The sequence below is a fragment of the Heliangelus exortis genome, chromosome 18 (genome assembly GCF_036169615.1).
Source record: "Heliangelus exortis chromosome 18, bHelExo1.hap1, whole genome shotgun sequence".
In the NCBI taxonomy this organism is placed as follows: domain Eukaryota; kingdom Metazoa; phylum Chordata; class Aves; order Apodiformes; family Trochilidae; genus Heliangelus; species Heliangelus exortis.
Genome location: NC_092439.1, coordinates 11,609,554 through 11,624,558, shown reverse-complemented (window position 1 = coordinate 11,624,558; position 15,005 = coordinate 11,609,554). Strand labels below are relative to the sequence as shown.

The 15,005-nt window shown below is 42.8% G+C and overlaps 2 long non-coding RNA genes across 2 annotated transcripts in view; one reads left to right on the top strand and one right to left on the bottom strand.

Moving 5' to 3' along the window:
• Positions 1-14,058, top strand: part of LOC139804834 (uncharacterized) — a 45,188-nt gene extending 31,130 nt beyond the window's left edge. The window contains exon 3 of the long non-coding RNA XR_011729552.1: positions 7,850-14,058. This is a non-coding gene — a long non-coding RNA (uncharacterized lncRNA). The remainder of the gene's footprint in view (positions 1-7,849) is intronic.
• Positions 1-15,005, bottom strand: part of LOC139804835 (uncharacterized) — a 40,808-nt gene that overhangs the window by 11,793 nt on the left and 14,010 nt on the right. Inside the window, exon 2 of the long non-coding RNA XR_011729553.1 lies at positions 2,996-3,154. This is a non-coding gene — a long non-coding RNA (uncharacterized lncRNA). The remainder of the gene's footprint in view (positions 1-2,995; positions 3,155-15,005) is intronic.

The following is a 15,005-nucleotide window of genomic DNA, read 5'->3' as shown; positions in this document are numbered from 1 at the left end:
ACTATTTCCTTGGTGTTTGTTGCTGATCTGTGTCCTTACTGGTTTGATTTCTGCCCTGGAAAACAGGTGTAGAGATTCTATAAGTAGCAAAAACTCTAATGCATGCAGTGAGTTCCTCGCAAACTTTAAATTACAGTTTTCCTTCCTGTGCCACAACCTCACGTCCCTGACCTGCAACTGCAGCATATTTTCTGTGACTAACAGCTGTAATTCCCTAATTATCATGCTCTGTTCTCCTGCTGTGCTGTAGCTTTTGTTACCAAGGAAGCAAACCAAGTTTCCTCATTCCTGTCCCTGCTCTGTATACTTCCAACTGTTTTAAATCCACCATTTGATGCAGCCTGTAAAGACAAATTACTATCTCTTGTTTCAAATATTCAGAGGCTCCAGAAGATATTATGTATCCACATGCTGGGGAGGAGGAGGGCAAATTGAATCTTCCTGGCCTTTCTTTCAGTGAAGGCAGCTGGTCCAAAAGTATTGCTAAGTTAGTACCTTTATTAGCTGCAACCCTCCTGTGCAGAGTGCTGGACTAAAAGTGGTCTCAAATACTTGGTCCAAATAAATGGTACATCTGTAAAGTGACTGTCAAAATTTCTCCAAAACCCTGGAAAATGCAGGCAAGTGTTAAACTCCAGCAGCAGGTGTATGTATGTGGGGCTGTTGGGATACAGCCTCATTGTTTGAGGATAACTTAATGGCAATTGGGCCAATGGGTCGTTTTCTTTTTGCTTTCTGTTTCTGAGGCTGGGGCCAAATGTAAGTTCCACCACAGCAGTCCTGGTGCTCATCTAAGCTCAATACAAATATGGCTCTTACTCTGGGATTGGTTTGTTCCCAGCATCAGGAGATGTTAAGACAAGAGAAAGCAGAGCTATGCTGGAAAGCCTGCTATGCTGGTGTGTGCCCCAAGGAGCAGGGAGATGTTGTGTGATCAGGCTCTGATCCCAAGCTCTGCTCTTAGCTGGTGGGACTCATGTCCTGCAGCATTCCTGCTAAGGCACACTCAAACTGTGGCACTGGGGCTACACAGAGAAGGGAGCTGACCCTGTCATCCCTGAGCACCTGCTGTGCCACAGCAGAAGCACAAACTGAGTTGCCTGGGGCTACCTCTGACTTGATTCTGTGGTGTGCCACAGCAGAAGCACAAACTGAGTTGCCTGGGGCTACCTCTGACTTGATTCTGTGGAGCTTCTGGGGTGGCAGAGTGTGTAACTGGTTCTCCTAAAAGGGGAGGGAGGATGTGGTGGAAATCAGCTTGCTTAGATGAAATGCTTTACTTGGGAAAGAACATGCATACCTGGCAAATAAAATGAAGCTTTGACCAGAGAGTTGTGACTTAAGTCAGACAATCTGAACTCCAGACTTCAGAGGGATGTTTGGTGAGGTATCAAAGCTTATGTTTTTTGTTTGGCCTGTTTATTTTTTTCCCCCCAAGCAAACACTTTGGAGCCACTGAAATTAGGCATTGTTCTTAAACAGTTGGGATGAAATGTCAGTCTCTAACTTCTTCAGCCTTCTAGTGCTGTGGTATCCAAGTGTGATATCAAATGTGCAGTGCTGTGCATGGCTGACACTCTACAGCATTGCTCACTGGGAAAGGGCTGCATCTGAGTGGATGCTGCCTTTTCAGCTCCACTACCAGGTGTGATGTGCTTTGCTTTTGCTTCTTGTCAATCCCACCAGTGTAAGAACAGCAAGTAGTTATAAAACTTGTACTGTAACAGCATCCCCTAAGGTACAGTGGGGTTTGGTGGGGTGTTTTGCTGTCAGAGATCAGATTGTGAGTATCTGTACAGTCAAGCATCTGACAGGGTAAAGGGTCCAATAGTAAAATAATGAAGTAAATGTATATTAAAACCCCAAACCTACTGTGTTTATGGTGTAAATACTTGCATGGTAAGTATCTATCAAAGGGATATAGTGGTGGGACACGTGGCAGAAGATGCAGGTGTGAGTCATGGGGTGCAGCTGTGTGTGGGGCATGGGGATCTGGATAAGTGTGCAGTGAGCACGTGTTGTGTCATATACAGCCACATGATTCTGTGTTCAGGTGACTGGTGTTGTGTGGTGTGTACTCATGACTCGTGTGTGTGTCTGTTGGCACATGGATGGGGAGCATGATGCATGTGCTATGTAGCACCTTGTCACCTCTATGCAGCGTGTCTCTTGTGGTGCATTTATGTGGCATCACAAGGGTGGGATGTTGGTGTGCAGCATCTCATCTGGTGCCAGGTGCAGCACATGAGGTGTCCCATCACACACGTGCAGCAGCAGCATCACAGGTGTGGTGTAGCAAATGTTGTGGAGCATGTGTGCAATGCAGGGTTGCGTGTGGGACATACTCACAAGTGTGTTGTGGTACCAGTGTGCAGCAGCTGTGGGTGTTGTGCAGCCACCACAGGTGGTGTGGGGCACACACAGTGCACAACCCCATTCTTTGTGGCTCACCTGTGCATTGCACAAGTAGCACACAGGTCCTGTCCTCCCCTCGGTGTCACCAGCAGGGTTTGTATCCCAGGAGTGTAGCATGCAGCTATTCTGTTTTTCACACGTGCTCTGCAGGAGTGAGTTTCGCCTCCCGTGGGTGTTGTGCAGGAGGTGTTTTGTGTCTCAAGTGTGGTGTGCACGTGGGGCATACACAAGTGTTTGGTGTCTCACAGCTGCAAGCACGTGAAGAAGCTCCCCTGGGTGTCACTGAGGTTCTCCCCCACAGCTGCCCTCCAGCCTGCTCTGGGGGATCACATCCCCCTTCTCCTGCCTGGCACGTGTGTTGTCAGCCCCGGCTGCAGCTGTCTGGGGATGAAGCCCCTGCTGGGGTGCCGGCCAGTCTGGCTGCTGTGCAACAGGAGACTGCCTGCAGCCCTGCTGCTGTTTTCCAAGGCTGGAAGGTTTTGTGTGCCCCACTATCCCCCACCATGCAGTGCTGTCAAGGGAGGTGGGAGTAATGGTTTCTCTGTGCACTGCAGCAGGTTTCTGCTACAGCAACACTTACCCTGTCAGGTACAGTCCCAAAGGTGCAGGGGCAGGCTGTGCAGCAGCTCCATCACAGCAGGGGGGATGCTGAGGGTGCAGGAACCTGTCTGAGCTTGGTGGGACAGAACTGTAGCTCCTGGAGCCAAGCCTTCTGCTTTTTGTCCTCAGAGCAGCACATCTGTAAAAACCGAAATCCAAAGTGAAGTTAATGGTTACAGACCTGCAGCAATCTGGTTTTGTGGCTATTTATCTAAGAGTAGTTTCACTCCAATAGCCATGGGGAAAAGTCTTGAAAGCATCTAAAGGAATCAAAAAGTTGCTGTGGCTTTGACTCTAGAGCTTTTTGGATGCTTTTGACCATTTATATGTTCCTATGTGGTAACAGTCAATCCAAACATGGATCAGCAAGACAAGCTACATGGTAGCAGTTTTCTTCCCTCCTTTGTAGGTCTTCAAGGGTTTCACCAGAAAAAGCCAATTTGGGCTCTGGGTACAGGCAGAGAGGATCCCTACAGGAAAACTCCTTACACAGAGACTCAGTTGGTGCCTGAAAAACGAGTCACATGTTAGGAAAGCTGCAAAACTTTGACCTAGCAGCCACTGCATCTTCTGCACCCATTTAAAGCACTGTGGTTCTTTCTCAGCTGGCAGGTCAGTCAGGCATTTATTTTTTTTTATATATATATGTTCAAGTGTATAAATGCTATGTATGTGTCTATATATATGTACACACACAGAATATGCCACCCAAGTACATATACACTTATTTGCCTGTATATACATGCATGTCTATATAGAGACAAATGAAGATAGGCATGTGTTTGACTAAGAAAAGACACTTGGAGTGGTCAGTTACCAAAAAATCACTTAATTAGCCTGTTCAGCCATGGTCTGCAATCCTGTGCCTCTCATAGTCCCAGCTAATAATTTAAAATTAAATTGAGCATGAGTTCTCAACCTAAGGGATTGCAGCAAACAACCTACCCCCAAGGGCTTGTTGGAGACCCCTTTCCACCTCAGCAGCTGAAATGGGGGGCAGCAGACATTTCAAAGCCCCCATGTCACAATTTTTAAATAAGAAACAAAATGAGGCTGGTGGGGAAGACAGCAGGAGTGGGGACAGCTGCATTTCCAGAATTGTGGTGGTTCTCAGTGGCAGGTGAGGTTTCCAGCTTCTACTCTGGGGAAAGGATTCATCGTGCCAGGCTCAACCACCTCCAGGAGCACAGGAGATGGATCGTGCCACTCAGATTAAGCAGGGTCAATGGCCCATCCTTTCTTCTGGAGGTTTGTCTCATCCCAACATCTTCTTTCCCCTAACCCAGTCCCAGGTACTCAGCTCCCAGGCGAGACACAACCTCAGGTCAGCTGCTGTGCATTTGTAGTTGAAGTGTATTGCACACCTTCTGAAATGGCTCCTGTTCATAGATATATAGATATATATAATCACATTATATTTAGATATTACATGTAAATAAGTATATATGTATATGTACACACAAGTATATAGATATGTATAGACATACCAAAAGCTTTATAAAGTATCTTTTATGTAATTTCCTGAGCTGTACAACAGCACATGGCATAACCAAGTCACCATCTAACAGTGCCCAGGCAATCCTGTCACCCATGTATGAGTGCACCAACATGTCACCAAAACAAAGGTGACTGAAAAACCAGATGCAAAGTGGGCAGGATAGGCTCGTGCTCACCCCAGCTATGCTTGTTAGCCTGTTCCTTGGAAGTGGAAGCAGAGGGCAAGTTCCTTTGCAACATATGTTTTTTCATGAGAGGATAGCATTCAAAATCTACAAGACAATTCTCTAGCTGTAACAGGAGCTTGTACTGTACATGCTTCTTAAGGTGCCTTGTTACTGGGCTCATGCTATAGAGACCTCACTGTTATCTGCAAAGACTTTGTCTCTCTGGGCATTTTCTGCACCAAGCTTTGCATTCCTCCCTTTTTCCCCAGCCATCCTTCCCCAACAAAGGCTCTTTTTTTCAGGGAATTAAGGCGCAAATCATCGTATCTGTTCCAAGGGCTGAGTGTGTCAGTCTTATTTACTCCACAAGGAGCACTGGCATTCATGGGATGCCAACAGCTGGATCTGAGCATTTCCTTTAATTGAACAGGTTTACAGTCTTTCTGCGCTGAAGCAATTCTCCACATCACACAAGCCTGCATACCAGAATAAAATGAAAATTTAAGAGTGCTGGCTAACAAGACCGAGAAGCTTATTGTTTAAACAAGAGGTTGATTGTCTGGGTACTCAAGCACCCTGTTCCTCCACCATTAAACCCACACGAGGGACAGCAGCTTAATCCACAGCTTGCTGCCAGGTGGTATAGAAATTAATCTTCCACTTACCCGGCCTATTAGTTGCGGTATTCATAAAGGGTTGCAGCCCAATGAGGCGAGTGACTGAAATTTTCTACTTGTCATGGAGGGTTGTGGCAAAGTGGCAATATGAAATATCAGCCTCTGAGAGTGTCCCCTGTGGTGAGGAAAGTGTGGCTGACATCTACTGCAGGGAGACTGGGGGAAGCTGTCCCCTGGGTCCTTCTGGTTCAAAACATGCAGCCCCGGGCTGTCTGACTGCACAACAAAGATGTTGGAGGACAGGGGGTGGACTGGGAAAACTAACCCAGGCTCACCCAAGAACCTGGCCATAGTTCACCATCAGGGGAGTGGGACATCTATCTTGAGGGTGGCAGAGTACTGGAACAGGCTGCCCAGAGAGGGGGTGGAGTCTATCTCTGGGGACGTTCAAAACCCACCTGGATGCCATCTGTTGCAACCTGCTCCGGGTAAATCTGCTCTGGCAGGGGGGTTGGAGGAGATGGTCTCCAGAGCTCCCTTCCAACTCCTAACATTCTGTGATAACACACAGGGCTGAACAAGTTTGGTGTTTATGAGGAAAATAACTAAATATTGATGATTTATCTCACCTTTTAGTAATTCCTAAACTCCTATTTCTAGTCTGACAGGACTGCTGTGAGTTCTGGACATGCAGGAACCCTCACTAAGGTCTCCCAAGAACTCAGGGACGTGATTCAGATCTGTTTCTTGAAACATTGAACTCACCTTCCTAGCAAGGTATTAGCAGAACGCAGGAAGAAAAGAAATCCAGTCCTTTATTAGACTGCTGCTCCACTAAAGTCCAAGGAGGAAAGGCAAAATAGCAGCAAGCATGTGGTCAAAACAGGGAGGACACAAGTTGGCCCACAGAAACATTTGGAAGGGTAAAGCCTCTCAAGTGTTTAGCATGATTGCTTCCAGTCTTCATCTGCTCCCATTTCACTGCAGACCTAATTCTTTGCAAAGTGCTGCCCAAGCTTTGTACAGTGCATATAGTTTGATGCAGGCAACCTTAACAAATATTACGGCTGGTTTGGCCATTCTTCCCTAGTGTTTTCCCAGCAACCATATCTGGCTAGGGCTTTTCTCACTGCCCTCTCAATAACTTCCCTGCCTCAGAAGCTTCCCAGGAAGATGGCAGCCTCTTCATCTGCCTGCATGGTGATCAACCTCCTCGCTGTGCAAATGAAGAGGCCCAAGAGCAAGTCAGCCTCTTGTCATGTGTTGGTGCATGACTCTGGCTTGGTGCCCAGCTTTGTCTCCAGGGCATCCCAGGTTGTTCCTTACGCCGGAGAAATGCTCTGCAAAAATGCAACAGCTTTTTCCAAATGGGAACACCACAGTCTCCCTTTGCTCCTCTGTGTTTTGTCTGTGTCCTCACATACCATCAATTTAATGTTTTCTGCACCATCTTCCTCCATGTCTGCTATCAAATTTCCAGTTACACCAAATTCTCTTTTTCCAGGGTTCAATTAGGTTAAGCATTTGAATTCTGCAAGATAATAGAAGAGCTGAACAAATCTGAAAGTCCCTAATGCATATTAGCAGCAGAGCCAATGCAAAGCTCGGGCTTAGAGGGATTTGAATTCAAATTATTTTTGTTCTTCCTTTGGCTTTCTTTGTAAAATATATAGCCAATCATTTCAGAGCCTCTGTCAAACTCCTTGATATAAATAACAATTTACCATTGAAAAGAAGTGTAAAGGGTCAGACCTGTGCTTGGAGATTCACATATCACCCACAAAAGGAGCTTCTGAGCGAGTTGGACACAGGCTGAAAAACAGGTTTCCCAAAATAGGAAAGAATGGGAAGAATTGAGCAAATAAGGGGCTTAATTTTGGTCCCTCATCTTTACTTTATCCAGTGTTAATCCCACCTGCAAGCACTGCCCCAAAGTGAGTCACCAGACAACCACAGAGCAGCCCCAGCCTCCAGCCTAAACCTGAAAAGCAGGACAAAGAGCAGAAGCAAGACTGGAGTCCCACCATACACCACATCCTTAGCTGTCACTAGATCTAGGTTTTGGTAACTCATTTTTCAATCAAAACTATCAAACCAGTTGCAGGGACCAGCTGGTGTTCTGGTCTTTGGAGCTGAAAGGCTGGCTTGATATAGCAATGTGATGTACCCCTGAGCAAGCATTCTCCTTTTCCTCATCCCACTTTGGCTGAAGTACAAGGATCTAAAAAGTGAACCAACAGCCTCAGCTTTCCTGAGCTGGAGTCTCCAGCTCATCTCTAATCACTGCCTTAATACTAGAGAAGTGTTTAGCTCTATTTAGAAAAACTAAAACTTAACCCTGCTCTCATTAATAAAGCCACAACTACAGAACAAGTCACAAGGATCATGGGTACATCTAGTAAATGCTGAACAGAAATGTGCTTCTGCTAAAGCTGGCCTTTGTCTTGTAGCTGCAGCCATTACAAGATCCACTATTCATGTAGGCTCAGCTACCTCTATTTTTCTGAACCAACCCTAATTCCCAACTCTGTTCCTACTCTTAAAAATCAACAGCAGACTACAGTCAAGAGAAGCAACCTGTGCATAAGACAGTTGCTGTCTGCCCTAAAACTGCCTGGCCAAAACTGGCACAAGACAGCAGAGTTACAACCAGCTTCCATCTGAACCAGACAGAAAAAGCACTACCCTAAGCCCTGACCCAGAGATATCCAGATTTCCATGACTTGCTTTGAGACAGTAAAGGTGAGTAACATTTCATTCCATACTAACTTCACTTGAAAGTATCTTTGTGTTTTACAGGTGCTGAAGAAATAAGTAAGTTGTCTCTCTATATCAAAAATATTTGATTACTGAAATTTTACAGCCAGGTCCATCTGGCCACCTCTGCTACCTCATTTCTCTTGACACACATAACCAAGTTCTGTTCCCACCAGCCATTTGCTAATCTTTATACCCAGAACTTACTCCTAGGAGCACTTTCCAGTATTTGTAAAACACCATTACAGGCCTAGATCATCCAGGTGCTACTCTGTGCAGATGGAAATTAGGTTGAAAATGTGTGCAGTGGTTTACATGAGTAACAATCTTTATGAAAATAAAATCAGCCACTCATGAGCTTGGCACAGACATTGCTTTTAAATACCACTGGGCAGAGAGCTACTAACTTCATGCATACAGCATTTTTCACATTGTGGTTAAACACAACCCCATGACTGCTGCAGGCACCACCTCAGAGAAATGCTTTGAGTCAGATTCTGCCCTTTTAGAAACCCCCTTCCACAAGTGTGAAACCTTTGTGGCCATCTGTTCTGCATAAAACCAACATCATTTGCAGGGTACACCAACTCAGTGCCCTGGAAGGCCCAGCCTGGCAAGCATCTCCTCTCCTGCTCACTGCTTTCATCAATTATGATAACAGGATTTTTTTATTTTTTTTTTTAATCTTAAGCAGCTCTCACTTTCACACTTGGACTTCTGGCCTTATCTTCTAAAACATGATTTCAGACTTGCAAATGTGAACTCCTGTCCACACACACTTGGTCCCCATGTGGTGAGTTCAGCAAGAGCTCTTGGCAGAAGGCAATGCTGCTGCCACCTCACCCAGAGCCTCCCCTTCTCTCTAAACCAATTTTGAACCAGCATCTCCCAAGCAAGCTCTTCTCAAGCAAGGACAAATCAGAAAAAATGTCTCAAATTGGCATTGTTACCTTTTTACTCAAAGGGAACAAAGAACACCAGACAGCTCACAAGACAACAACTCCTTGGATGTATAATCCTGTGTTACATTTATGGAGCTTGGCAGCTTTAAGGATCAGGGATATACAATGTAAACATCTGTAGTTCTCAGGGAAAATTGTCCAGTTGAGGGCAGGGCTCACCCAGACTACTGGAGGTAACTATCTGAGGAAGAGATGCATTGCTGCTTCTGTTCACTATCAAAGAGGAGCAGCTCCAATGTGCTTCAGTGGCTCGGGTCCTCCCACCCCAGATGGGAAGCAAGAAAAAAAGGTTCAGTGGAACCCCTTAGTGCTACGATAAATTAAATATCTATTAACAGTTACCAAAAGTTCACTGTCCCCAAGTACTAATGTGTTTGTGGAAGTGGAGACACATGAAATATTTACCATTGCTCATTCTTCATGTGAGAAATAGGGAGCTCTTTATGGCCAGTGTCCACCACTTCATTTCTAGGTTTGTCACATTCAGTGGAGATTGCTGGGCTAAAGGAGGAGTCTTGGCTTTCTTATAACACATACAAGTTTGGCTGTACTGAAAATCAAGTCAAGTTTGGCAGAGCCTGTTGAGTTGTGTAGCGAGGAGAGGGACATGAAGCACACTGTAACTGATCCATCCTTGACATTTTGCCTAATAACATACACAATGCATTTTCATGGGAATGTTACAAAGTCAACTACTAAACAGAAATGTTTTGTCTGAAAGCAAAGAAGGAGCTATAAAATTCTCTCTCTGGAGAACCTGTTTGCTTATAACTGCTTTGGGATGTTTAAGCTACATTATTCTAGAAAAGAGTAATATTCATTTTCAGAACACTACAAAGGTTGAGAGATTTTTTTTAAAAAAAGTATTTTATTTTTAAGACTAGGGATTTCTTCTCTAAGTCCTTCTCCATTGCAGAATATTCTTTATGTCCTTCATCAGTCTTGTATTTGGTTACAGATGGAAAATATTAGCTCTGGTTTACAAAACATGGCCCCGTTTCCTGTAACACTGCACAGGTTGGACAAATCTGTCATTTGAGCAGTGTGCCTATTCTGTGGCCAATTCTGTAATCTACAAGCAATGTGATCCTAAACAAGGAATCTCATGTTAGCAGCCAAGATTGGAAAATCCCTGTTTAGTGCAATTGCTGCCAAAACCATCTCACTTGCTAAGGACAGACTCATTTTCAATCTGCAGTTTCAGAGCTGTTGCTTTTCCTTTTTAGCTCCATTTTTTCTTTAATAAATAAAGCATGCCTTACTCTCTGACACAAACACACACTTGATTTTAAAAAGTGCAGAACAGATTTAGAACAAAACATCTGCCTCAGCTCATGACATTTTAATTCATGAGACTTAATTACACTGAAGAAATCCCTTTTAGCAAAAGCACACTGGAACTGCTGGAATCAGCTGTGGGATTGCCCAGCACCTCTGCATCTATAACCCCCCATCTCTGTCAGGTCACAGCCTGGTTCCCACTAGGGAACACCAGACCTGAAAGCTGGTGTGTGGGAGATGGGTACAGGATCCCCAGGGAAATTTCCCTGGCCTCCTAAAGAACTCTCATTCCCTGAATCTTCTCTACCAGAGTGCAGGAGCTAATAATATCCCTCTGCTTCTGTTATATAGCATTTCCTCCTCTTTATTTTAATGTTTACTGGTTGCATTACCAGCTGCTGCATGCCTGGATGTCAGAAGCCATAAATCCATTTTTGGTGTTCATCAAATGATGAAAGTGGTGCTTCCTCCCCTTCTGTAGGTCTAGAATGCCAAAAGGAAATTTCTAAATACACTTCAAGACTTGATTATTTTTGTTAATATCAAAAATATTTTTTAAAGCCACCACAAATCCAGCTGCTGACCAGGGAGGCACTGCTGATCAGATCCCCAGACACGCCAGGCAACACCAGTGCTGCTGTTTGTGAAGATAGAGTTTGGGAACTGGAACTGAAGAGCAGCATGGGCACACTGGGACCAAAACCCCGAGTCACATTCACCACATATCTGAGCCTGACACTCCTCTGGTATTCCTGACATCCCAGTTCCCCACCCTCCCTTTTAAGTTTTTTTGGGACAAAAATCAGCACAGCTCACATATACAGGAAGCAACCTCCTGTCCAGTGCATTCCAGTCTGAACAGAGAGACCAGAGCCAAGAAGCCTCAGTAAGAGACAACTATCAGAGAAATAAGAAATTTTCAAACAACTCTCTTGTGATCTCTCTTTTCAATCTCTGTTCTTGGTAAAACACAAAGCATCAATATGCATATAAATTACTTCCTAATATAAGTGCAGCAATTGCACATCAAAGTATTTAATTATGAATATATATACCCATATGTATATGATTTGTTCTTATAAAATTGACAAATAACTGTTGTCTTTAAACTTATATTAAAAGTCTTTGTCTAGATAGGTTCCCTAAATACTTTCTTAGCAACGGTGATTAGATTTCAGGCTTTAGATATAAGCAATGAATGATTGACCCGGGGGAACAAAAAGTCAAGCTAAACATTTTATTTTAATTCAGCAACTAATTTTGAACAACTGAAATTTAAGCTGCCTGTGTTCATCTAGGAAATACTAATAGGAGTAACTATTTGCTCTCTACTAGCAATCCATCTTTGGTTTCTCGTGAATGATAATCCAGGCTGCTTTTGCCCTGGGAGCTGGGAGTTATGTTTCCCACTGACCTTCTACAGAGGCTTCCAAAAATAGGGGACTGGGAGAGGGATGGTTCAGAGAGCCTGCAGAGCACATTCAGCTCCTCCTGCTCTGCACCAGGGAGGCAAAGAAAGATTTCAGCTTGTGTTCTGTCAAATGCTTTTTCACCCTTTCACTACAAAGATAATGAAAACACAAATGGAAGTCACATCCTTCCCACATCCACCCTCTTTCTGTCAAATAACTAATCTCTGCTTCTCTTGTAAGGAAATAATTTTAAGATATTTCCCCAAACACTCAGGAATGACATCTGCAGGTGTCAGCTAAAAGATTCTTCTTTCTAGGTATTCATATTTTTCAAGGTTCATATACATTTTTTTAAATGCAACAACTGAAACCTAATGGCACACATGGAATATGCAAGAGTAAATATGAAGAGACTGATACACCATGGCCTTTTTCCTCTCTTTTGAAGAAACAGAGAGTGAACACCAGTAAGGACAAGACAAAGTGAAGTACTATTTACTTTGAAAATTTGTGTTGTGCTCCTTCTTCTACAGTTCCTTTCAGCTGGAAGGAAAGTGGGAATATAGACAAGTTGTTCACTTTTAACATGACTTTTAACCCCATACAACTTGTTTTCAGTTCTCATGCAGAAGACCAAATGACACAGTACCTTTTTTCTCTTATTTAAAAAAAAAACAAAACAAAACCAAACCAAAGCACAAAAAACCAAATATGATAAACCACACAACCCCTGTCACAGTTCTTAAAAAGCAAAAGCCTTTCACAAGAAATACTAGGATAAATTCAAGTGAAACCTGCTCACAAAGTTATTCCATAATTAATTTTGGGCATGAAAAGATGTGTTAAAGTCTTTGACGGTACATTTATTATTTATCACACATTGTGCTTTACCACCTTTGTTTTCACTCCTGCAATATGCTTTTTGCTGAACTACAACTGACTTCTCAGAAGAAAATACTAATTTTAAAATTTTTTGCAATTTCATACCCCATCCAGGTGTGAAAGGCTCCACTGACTGTTCCTCCAAGTGGTGTACATTTCAGTGGTAAGACACCACTGAATATTGAGGCATAAATTACATTTTTCCCTAATACTTTTAAAAAAATAATAAAGACACTTTCAGGGGTTTTCTGCAGCACTCCCATTTCTCGCATTTTATATTGCAAGTCTATTATTTTTATTTCCACAAAGAAAACTTCACAAGCAATTTTATTCAAATACCCACTTATTTACCCAAGACATTCTGAGATTAGAGAGCCATTCCATCCAACAAGTAATGGATTTAAACAATAACCATTTCAAGCATAAACATAAGAATCACAGCAGTAAGAACTATGAAGTCAGAGTTAGCTGCAGCACAGAGGACTGTCAAAAAGCCAATGCAGAAGTTATCCAAAACTTTTTCTAAAAGTCTCATTAAACCACACCTATGTCTCGCCCTACAGACTGACATAATCAAGGTATAAACCATGTAAATGAGGCACCTAAAAGAAGCCTTGTCTGGAGACAGGGAGACACATTCCCATCCCAAATGGGATATTCTTACACTACTGCCCATCACAAAACTCCTGGAGTTGAATTTACATTAGAGGCACACAGGTGGTGAACTAAACATCTGTTCCTCCAGGTAAGGAAAAACTCTCCTGAATACTGAAATATATGAAAATACGGAAATCTAAATGCCTCCCAAAGATACAGAATTTTAGACAACAACATGTTGGAGCTTAACTGAGAGCCCCACAGGAGCTGCAAACCCAACAAGAAGAGATTTCCTTACACTGACAAGCCACAGAGAGGAGAGGTGACAAAAAAGTCCTCTCCGGGGCTCAAGTGGCTCAGGCACCCATCTGCAAATGCTGGGAAGTGTTTCCTTTAAAACTGCCCTGATGGTACTAAATAGAATAAAATACTTACTGTACTATTTTATGCTCATCTCTTGGGTGTTCGTGGGCATAAAGAATCATCAGGTGAGCACAATACTTAATACATCTTATTCCCCTTCCCACCCCCCATGTTGTGAGCACAGGATACTGGAAAGATTTGATTTTATGTGCAATGTTATATCAAAATAATCTCCATCCTTCTCACCTACAACAAAAAATCTTGGATCCTCTTTAGTTTCTACAATTGAAATGAAGCTATTTTCAATTTTCTTCCTCAAATATCCAAACATTTTTGATAACTTTTCCTTAAATCTTCCTTTAAAATTCCCCTAAAACTACTGCGACTTTTGAGGTGCAGGAAATAAAATTTGTCCTATAATTTATGGAAATTATTTCTCAGCTACCTCTATCAAACTGGTGTGTGCTACCAATGTACAAGTTTTCCCAATAAAAATGTGTATGCTAAATATCATCTGCCTGTGGTGTGTACCTTGAGGTGTTGATCAGACACAAGACAAACAGAACCAGGCTGGGTATGCAGCAGAGGCTGCGAAGGGAACCTGATGGCACTGCAAAGGTGTCAAGAAAGGCCTGAATCTTGGCTAATTCATTTTCAAGCACATTCATACTATAGATAAATCTGCATTTTAATCACTGCATCCATTTCAAGATAATGTGAATATATTTTCTTGCCTAATGTTTATCACAATTTTATAGAAAACTTTGGTGGTCTTGTGGAAAAAAAAAAAAAAATAAAAAGAGAAGACTACTATTGAGCTTCAAATTACTTTCAAAATATTTTGACAAACCAATTTTCTGCATTTGCTTGAGACTGGCTGGACATTGGGGTTGTACCAATTCCAATCTATTTTCCAGATGTGGAAAGTGTTGGTACCAAGAAGTTGCATCCAAACATCAGTATGTGCAAAGGTATTTCAAGGTGATGACAAAAGCATCACTTCAAAATTAAAATTAACAGCAAATTTAATTAATTTTCTGTCTAAAATGAATCTGAGCATACAATATCAGAGCATGTAAACACAGAGCTTCAGAAGAACCTTAATCCAAGCAGAGGATGAGACTCCCAGGGCTTTTTGGCATGAAAGGTCACTGACTGTGCAAGGAACAGCTTGGTGTGCATTAGCTCCACAACTCAGTGAAATACTTGGCCTTGATATGATGAAGACAGCAGAGCTTGACTCAAAAATAGCCTGACTGGCAGTATCTCACAAACAGTGTATGGAGCTTACATGTGTGGAATATGTAAAAAAATTACAAATTTTGTCATATTTTTGTATAAGCAAACTTTCTAAAACCAAAGAGACACAAATGTGAGCTGACAGAAGAAACTTCTTCCAAAATACCCAATACCTGAAATCCTAAATGACAAGGTAATGCAGTAACAGATGAAATT